Genomic DNA, 8583 nt, shown 5'->3' with positions numbered 1-8583 from the left:
GGCAAAGGGCCCCCGTCTCCCCGGCCCCCGCCCAACTAGGCCAAAGGCACGAGGCGACCACACAAAGTAGATCAGGGGGATGGCGTGGGGGGTATGGGGCGTGGGCAAGAATGAACCATGCAGAGGCTGGGCTGGGCTCAGGAACAGAGCTGGAGGCCGGGGAGGTGGCTCAGTGGGGGCCTGGGACTGCGAGGGTCCGGGCACACGCAGGGAGCTCTCTGCCTCCCCCAGCAAGGACCCCAAGGTTGTTTCCCATCAGCCTGGCCGCCTACGCTCTGTGTGCCAACTGCTTCCTCACCACGCCCTGCTCACCACCACCTCAAACCTTCCCCAGCCTCGGGGCCTCGCTGTTCCTGGTCTACCTACAGCCCAGTTCCCCAGAGCCCCTCCACCTGGCCTATCTCGACCCCTCCCACCTCCTCTGTCTTTGTGTGCCCTATGCCCCAGCCCCGGCCCCTGGGGATCGAGGCCAGCCCGGCCCCTTCCCTCCTTGCCCCGGGCCGGTCCCAGCTGCCTGGAGGCCAGCCCTCTCTGTCGTGGTCCAGCTGCATAGCTCTGTTCTTGGGCCTTCCCCTGGGGTGGGCAGAGGGGTCCCTTTGTGCTGCAGAAGCTCAGGCCCCATGGCCCCGCAGTGTCTGACCCTGAGCCATTTCTGCTGCTCGAGTGTTCACGTTACCCCTCATTTCACCTCACGGCAGCCCCGCACTGTAACCTACCTCACAGGCAGACCAGGGCTAAGGGTGGGCTCACCCAGGCTGTCAGGCTCTGAGCCCTCCCTCCCCTGCTGTCCCCCATCCCTCCCTTGCTTTCCACTATTTGGTCATTCGTGCAATGGGCAGGCCAGTCCTCCCTCCACACACACCCAGTGCTGTCCCCAGAGTCCCTCAGGTGCCCTCTCACACAAACCCCAATGTGCCCAGGAGGGTGGTGGCCCGAGGTGCAGGCCCCGGCCGGACCCCCGGCTGGTTTGTGGGTAACACCTTCAGCCCTGCAGGTCGGCCCCCCCGCAGGGTAAGGGCTGGGGCCGGCAGGGTGGGCCTGGGCTGACGTCAGGAAGAAGCCCCAGCCCCTCCGCTAGGGCTGTGTGTGGCCCCCTTGGGCCTGTGGCACGGTTCACAGCATCTCAGCTTGGTTCTGAGCCTGGCCTTGGAGCACACGGCAAGGAGGGCTCTGAGCGGGAACACGGGGCTGCGGGGAGAGGCCCCCGCTCGCCAGAAGGCAGTTTAACGAACTCCTAGCCTGTTTAGGGAGGCGAAGCTGCCTTCCAGGCCCCTGACTCCGTCAGCCTGAGGCAGAGGCCGGGGCTGGGGGCCGGGTGAGGGAGGCAGGCCGCGCAGCGTGCAGCGGAGCCTCTCCAGGGAAGATCAAAGGCAGCAAGGCAGGAGGAGGCCGCCTCGCTGGGCCCCAGAGCGTCCTCAGCCCCTGGCCCCGGACCCTCAGGCTGGGAATCAGCCTTTTCCAGTTGGCCCCTGGGGTAGTGCGGGGAGCCTGGAGAGACTGCGCCCCCCGCCCTGGCCCAGCCCCCTGCAGTCCCCTCTCCACGAAGCAAAGGATCCTGAGACCTACACAGGACCATGGCCCTCCCCGTGTGCAAAACCCCCCACTGTTCCCATCTCACTTGGAACAAAATCCCAACTCTTCCCTGCGGCCTGTGAGGCCCTCAGGGACCAACTCATCGCCCCTCTTGTGGACACAGACGTTGTCAAGTGTGGTGACCGAGCTCAGTTCAGGGCAAGGCTGGGCAGGCGCTGAGGTCTTCAGCGAGCAAGGAGAGAGGCAGGGAGGAGGGTCAAGGTGGAAGGGGGGACCCCCAGAGGAGAACGTTCTGGGACGCCCAGTACGGAGCCAAGAAGACTAAGCACCCCTCCTTCCCCAGCCCCCAGGACTGGGAGCCTGCGGAGATGGCTGGTGCAGGGGTGAGGGGTGGCAGACGACTGCAGGGGGCGCAGGTGGCCACGAGAGAGGAGGAGGGGGCAGAGGGGGCTCGAACTGAGCTCCTGGAGGGCAGGTTTGCGTGGACTCTGAGTGGGCAGAGGAGAGAAGAGAGAGGAACCGCCCTTGGGGGTCATCTGGGGCTGGGTGGCCGCTGGCCTCTCTCGAATCCCAGCTCCAGAAGCCATGTCCACCTGAGCCTTGGCTTCAGTAACAATCAAGTCGCTGAGTGTTACTCAGAGAGGACAGATGGGGAACTCCCTGCCCTGCAGAGGCTCAGCGGGTGTGTATTTCCTTCTCCACTCATCCTTCAGGAAAAACAGGCTGCCACTGGGCAGTGCGGAGGGAATCTGCTAAATGAGGGGCAGGCCTCCCTGGAGGTGGGGACCCCCTTCTTTGGCCCCCTGCAGGCTGAGGAGCAATAGGTGAGACCCAGGTGAAGGGGAGCCTTAGACCAGCAGGGTGGATGGCAGCCATCCTGAGGGTGGACCCCTGGCCCTGGAGCTTGTAGCAGAAGCCCCTGGCAGCCCCTGATGGCCAGGCCTCGGGCACTGCTTCCTCCTGTCCCGACCCCACCCCAGCCTCACCACAGCGGGGTGGACATGTATGTCACGGTCTCGGCCTATGCTTCTTTCTGCCTGACCCGCCCCAGCTCTGACCTGGGATTCCCTACCATCTCTAGGTCACACCCCTGCCACCCTCTTCCAGGCCTCTGGGCATCTGCAACATCTCACCCACTGCTGACACCCTCAGCCTCCACTGGCCTCTCCAGGGTAGCGGCTTAGAAATGGCCATTCTGCCCCTTCGGGCAGGTTTCAGCCTCCAGCCCTCCCTCCTGCTCCTGCCCCTCTTAGCACTTGGAGAAAATCATCCCTGGAAACCAAACCCAGGAATGCAAAGCGGGTGTGGGAAGCGGTTCCCCCTCCTCGGAAACAATTTCCAAAGGATTCTGCAAAGCAGAGTTTCCATGGGAACACGTGCTGGTTACACTGGAAACCTTGGTGGGGCTGGGGTCCCCTTCACAGCACATGGCAGGACCTTGGCGTGAGGGCCACGGCCAGACGCAGTCGTTGCATTTTGGCCACCGGGCCTCACCCACCTGAAATCAAGTTACAGGCAAATCTGCCTTTTTTTCCCCATTCGAATTGAAAGGCTACGCTCCGTTCTAAGGATGCCTCTCGGATTTCCAGGATGGATTTTTATGTAGTTCAAGAGTTTTCTTGGCAGAACGCCCAGCCAGGATAGGCGGGCTGGGGCCTTGGCCCAGCCAGGCTAACAGAGTGCATCCCTCCCACACGCCAGGGGATGGCATTGGCCCACCTGAGGGGCTTCCCCAGACCTGAATCCAGACTGTAAGAGCTGCGGACAGTGGCAGGAGGCACTGAGACACCTTCCTTCCTAGGTGCCCTCCTTGAACTGCAGTCAGAATTGTGGCCTCTGGGCCTTGATGGTGCGTGGGTCAGGCTAACCGTTACTATTCTCTGCACTTGGTGTTGGCGTGTGTTTTGTATGTGTGTATCTCTGCAGGGGACACAGGCATGTACTGCAGTAAAACACGTAGACACTACAGCAAAGCGAAATTCTCTTTGATGTTCCTGCCACCTCCCAATCCCCTCCCCAGAGGCAACCCTGGGTCATTGGGGCATATTTTCTTCTGGGCTGTTCTTATTGCATCTACATACATATATGCACATAGACAAACATAAAATATCTAGTGTTTGTGTGGGGTTCTGAAAAGCTTAAATGGAATCATCTGTAGGTGTTATTTGCTCTTGCTTTGTTCATGCAGTCCCACGTGGTGGGGATCTGCCGGTGACAGCACACAGGAACTGCCAGACTCTTTAATTACAGCAAAGGATTCCACAGGACTGATGGATCCTAATTTAATCAGGCTCCTGTTAATGCCCCTTTCAGTTGTTTATGATTTTCTAACCTCACAGAAGGTGCTGCAGGGAACACCCTTGGACGCATCTGCAAAACTTTCTCTGCAGGAAATGGCGAGAAGAAATCGCTGGGGCCCAGGGCGTGGACATTTACTATTTTAACGGACACTGCCAAATCGTCGTGCATGGAGGTTGCACTGGTTTCTGTTGTTCAGACTCTTTATCTACAAGATCTCATTTAATCCTGAAAACACACTGCGAAGTGTGTGTGTGTGTGTGTGTGGGCTTGTCTCTGCATTTTACCAAAGCAGAGACTGCGATTCAGGAAAGCTGACCGGCTAAAGGTCATTGTAGCACAGAAGGGGCAGCGCTGGGCTGGTTCCAACTGTGTGCAGGCAAAGGGCAGCAGGGGGGAGGCAGAAAGAGCCATGGAGGGACTCTGTGCCCCCCCGGCTGGGGGGCCCATGAAGGGACAAATTTCCTTAAGAATATTGCTCAGAATTGTGGGGACCCGGGGGGTGTCCTCTTGCCCGTCAGTGGTCTATTTCCTCGGGGAAATGAAGGCAGGTCTGTAGGAGTGACGGGGCCAGGCCTGCCCAGCTGCCCACACCCGCTGTGGGGCCTGGCCTCAGGCAGCCTGGATGTTTAGATCCCCAGCCTCCCCTGGAAATTTCCAGGCACAGCAGGCCTGGAGGTGTGAGCTGCTTCTTAGAAGCTTTATAATCTGGGGTAACGCTGCTGTAATTGGCATTGTTTTGCATTTACAATCCTCTCGTTACCTGAAAACCTACTCGCATTGGCATATCTAGAGAGGGGTTAATTTTCCCACTCTGGGACATTGAGGGGCTGAGGAGCACAGGCTTTTTCTCTGTCACCCCCTTACCTGCCCCATCCCACTTCCCCAGTGAGTGCCACAGGCCCCTCCGCAGGTCACATTCCGGCATCAGCCCTGTACCTGGCTCCCCACCATGCGCCCCTGCTGATCTGGGGACTGCTTTTCTCCCTAGTTCCCCCTTCCTTCCTCCCTCGAGCCCACCCATCTAGTCTCCAACCCCTCCTCTTTCCAGCCCTTCCCAGTTTCTGCCACCAAATTGATCTTCCTATAACACAGATCTGACCATGTTACTCCCCTCTCAAAACCCTGCAGTAGTTTTACATTTATGGTCAATTCGTTTCAATAAACAGGCCAAGATAATTCAATGGGGAAAAACAGTCTTTTCAACTAATAGCGCTGGGAGAAATGGACATCCACATGCAAAAGGATGAAGCAGGACCCCTACCTTACAACCTGTACAAAACCTCATAGTGGCTTCCACTGTCCACAGGTTGGAGGCTTGACCCCTCAGACCTGTATACAGGGCTCTTACAATCCCTTCATTCTTTCAACATTTGTTCAGCTCCGACTATGTGCCAGGCCCCGTGCTGGGGCTGGGATAAGAGACAGACAGTTCTGTCCTCATGGAGTCCATCAGCCTCCTTTCTGACCAGCTCCCACTGGCCCAAAGTCACCCCAAGTCCTGTCCATGCTCCAATCATGGCTGCTGTTCCGCCTGGTGCCAAACTCCCCACCTCTGAACCTGAGCAGGAATTCCTGCTCAAATGCCACCTCCTCCACGAAGCCTTCCCTAAAACTCCCTCCCCCCACCAAGCAGTTTCTTCATCTCTCTGACTGCTCTGACCTCCTTGCATTGAATCGGTTCACACACATCCCCAGGAGGGTCTGAGCTCTCTGAGCACGCATGGCAGATACCTTACTCGTCTCTCTTTCTGCCTGACTCATAGCAGGGACCCAAGAGCCATTTGTTTAAAGAATAAATTCAACTATTCCTTTGCTGGTGATTTAGTGCTGGTTCTTGCTGAAAAAGGGAGAATGATTTTTCTCCCAGATTTCCAGAAAGCGATCGCTAATTAGTAGGTGACCCATTTTACGTATGTGAAAATTGAGGAAGACGTGTAGCTGCATCCGCACCACCAGGATAGGCAGGGCCATGAAAGTGCACGTGGTGAAAAGGTAGCCCCCTGTCGCCTGATGGGAAGGGGCAAGCTCTGTGCTGGATTGTTGGAGGCCAAGCCCAGGCGCATCAGACAGGCCAGCAGAGGCCCCTCGCTTCACCTCCGGGCCGTGGAGGCTGTTAGGGGCTCCGATCAGTCGATGATGCTGCCGCGTGCCTGTGGAGCACACGTCAGGGGCCGTGAGCCCTGTTAGGGTGGTCCTGCTAACTGATCCCAGAAGCCTCTGTCACTGCCGGGGGGATGTCTCAGCCGACTCAGCAGTGTCCTGCCTCAGGGGCTGGTAGGCCAGGCCAGACAGCCCTGACCACGCGGGGCCTGGGACCTTCCAAGCAGCCAGCAGGACTGAGCCCAGTGGGGAGTGTGGGGTGGGAACACTGACAAAGCCCTGTGGGTCCCTAGTGTCCAGGCTAGGTCACAATCACCCTGAGAGCGGCTGGCTGGGTAAGGAAGGCTCAGGGTGCTCAGGCCTTTAGAAGGTCCCCTACTCTGGCTTCCTGGGAACCAGTCAAGACCCAGCTTCAAATGCCCCCCACCTTCCTCCTGCAGCCCCACAGCCTACTGCTTCCTATGGGGGGGGTGCCTTTTGGGGGGGCAGGGCCAAGATTGCTGGTGGCCCCCTTGGATCTGTTAGAACAAGTTTGTGCAGTGAGTCCCCAGGGGAGGGAGGTTCTGGAGCCGAGTGCCCAGGTCCAGAAAGAAAAATGGTAACTGTAGCGATACAAGGCAAGCCCTGAGCTCCCATGCCTCAGCCTCCCTCAGCCTGTGCCCGCGGGTAAGCCCAGCTTCTCTGGATAAGGGCAGGAAGCTGGGAGGGGCCGAGGAGGGAGTTGACCCCAGGTTTAATCTGGCCCCTTGGCCTGCACTCCTACCCCACATCTCAGTGTTTCAGGACGCTGTTGTCTTCTTTCTGGGTTCAAGCCCAGAGTTGGAGACTAAAGAGAGCCTTACGATGCTCCATCCTAAAACTGCCCTGCACACACACACACTCTCTCTCTCTCTCTCTCTCTCTCTCCCTCTCTCTCTCTCCCTCTCTCTCTCTCCCTCTCTCTCTCTCTCTCTCTCTCTCTCTCTCTCTCTCTCTCTCTCTCTCTCTCGCTCTCTCTCGCTCTCGCTCTCGCTCTCGCTCTCTCTCGCTCTCGCTCTCCCTCCTCCCTGGGACGTGGCCCGGCTCCACCCTCATTCCTCCACTCCAGTCTGCCCTGCCTTGTTCCCTTTCCTGCCCTTCGTCCCTTCTTTCTACAGAAGGGCCCTTCCGGGGTCTCTCTTAACCTCCAGGCCCTGGCACATGCAGCTCCCTCAGCCCAATAGATACTTAAATGCCTACTGAATTCTTGTCTGGAGCTGGGCACTGTTCCCATTTTATAGATGAGGAAACAGTATCAGAGATGTAGCAACTTGCCCAAAGCCAGGAAGCTGGCAAATGGTGCCGCTGAGTTCAAGCCCCCAGAAATGGCTTCAGAGTCAGTGATCTGAACCTCTTCGCTTGGTTGCTTTCTGTGACAGGCTGAATAATGCCCCCCCGACAAGATGTCCACCTCCTAATTCCTGGAACCTGTGAATATTACCTTATATGGCAAAGACTTTGTACTTGTGATTAAGGATTTTAAAATGGGGAGATTATCCTGGATTATTACAATCACAAGTGTCTTTATAAGGGGGATGCAGAGGGAGATTACAGACAGAAGGCGGAAGGCAATGTGATGATGGAAGGAGAGAAAGAGATTTGAAGATGCTACCTTGCAGGCTTTGAAGCTGGACGTAGGGGCCCTGAGCCAAGGAATGCAGCTCTAGAAGCTGGAAAGGGCGACAGAACAGGCTCTCCTCAAAGCCTCTGCAGTGGCATGGCCCTGCAGACACCCTGATTTCAGCCCACGGAAACTGATTTTGGATTTCTGGCCTCCAGAACTGTAAGAAGAAAAGTGGATATTGTTTTGAGCCACCAAGCTTGTGGCAACTGGTTATAGCAATCTAGGAGTCGGATATACTTTTCCTCCTGGAAGAGCCGATTCAGCCTCCTAGTCACCCCACCACCCCCCCCCCCCCCCGCCCCGGTCAGTGGCTCACTCCCACTCTGTGCTCCTTGTGCTGCTGGAGCACACGGCTGCCTCCTCACGGCTCTGACCCTGGAGGTTGCTGCAGCCACAGCTTCTTCGCTCACCCCAGCCTTGGCCTCTCCTCTCACTCCCAGCACTGACCTTGCCAGGTTGGCGTCATCCTCCAGTTGTCCAAGGACATGCACCAGCTCTAGGGCATGGCAGAGAAGGAAACTGAGGCTCAGAGAGGGGCAGTGAATGCCTGAGGTCACTTAGCTGGCAAGGGGCAAAGCCGGATTTGAATTTGGGCCTGTCTGATAGAGGCGCTCGTGCTCCCAACAACTCTCCTGGTGGACACTTGGTAAATGTCCCTGAGTGAGTGACAAGACAGGCAGACACAGTAACCCACGGAAAACACATCATGGGAAGGTCTATGGGATCTTCAAGGAGGGTGGTAACCATGCCTGAGCAAACCAAGGAAGGCTTCCTGGAAGAGGTGTCCTTGAAGGATGAGGGCACTCCAGGTAGAGAATATTATGAGCAAAGGCCTGAAGATGGAAGGAGTGAGATGGCAGGAAAGGGGAAGCACTGGGAGGAGCCTGGAGAGATGACACCAGGCCCAGGTCATGAAGGGCCTTGGATACCAGGCTGAGGAGCCCACAGAGCTTGGGCAACAGGAGAGCGAAATCCCCTACATCATTCTTTAGGAGGCAACTCGACTG

This window comes from Pseudorca crassidens, chromosome 11 (genome assembly GCF_039906515.1).
Source record: "Pseudorca crassidens isolate mPseCra1 chromosome 11, mPseCra1.hap1, whole genome shotgun sequence".
NCBI lineage: Eukaryota > Metazoa > Chordata > Mammalia > Artiodactyla > Delphinidae > Pseudorca > Pseudorca crassidens.
The sequence above is the reverse complement of the archived record's forward strand: the minus strand, read 5'-3'. Positions refer to the sequence as shown.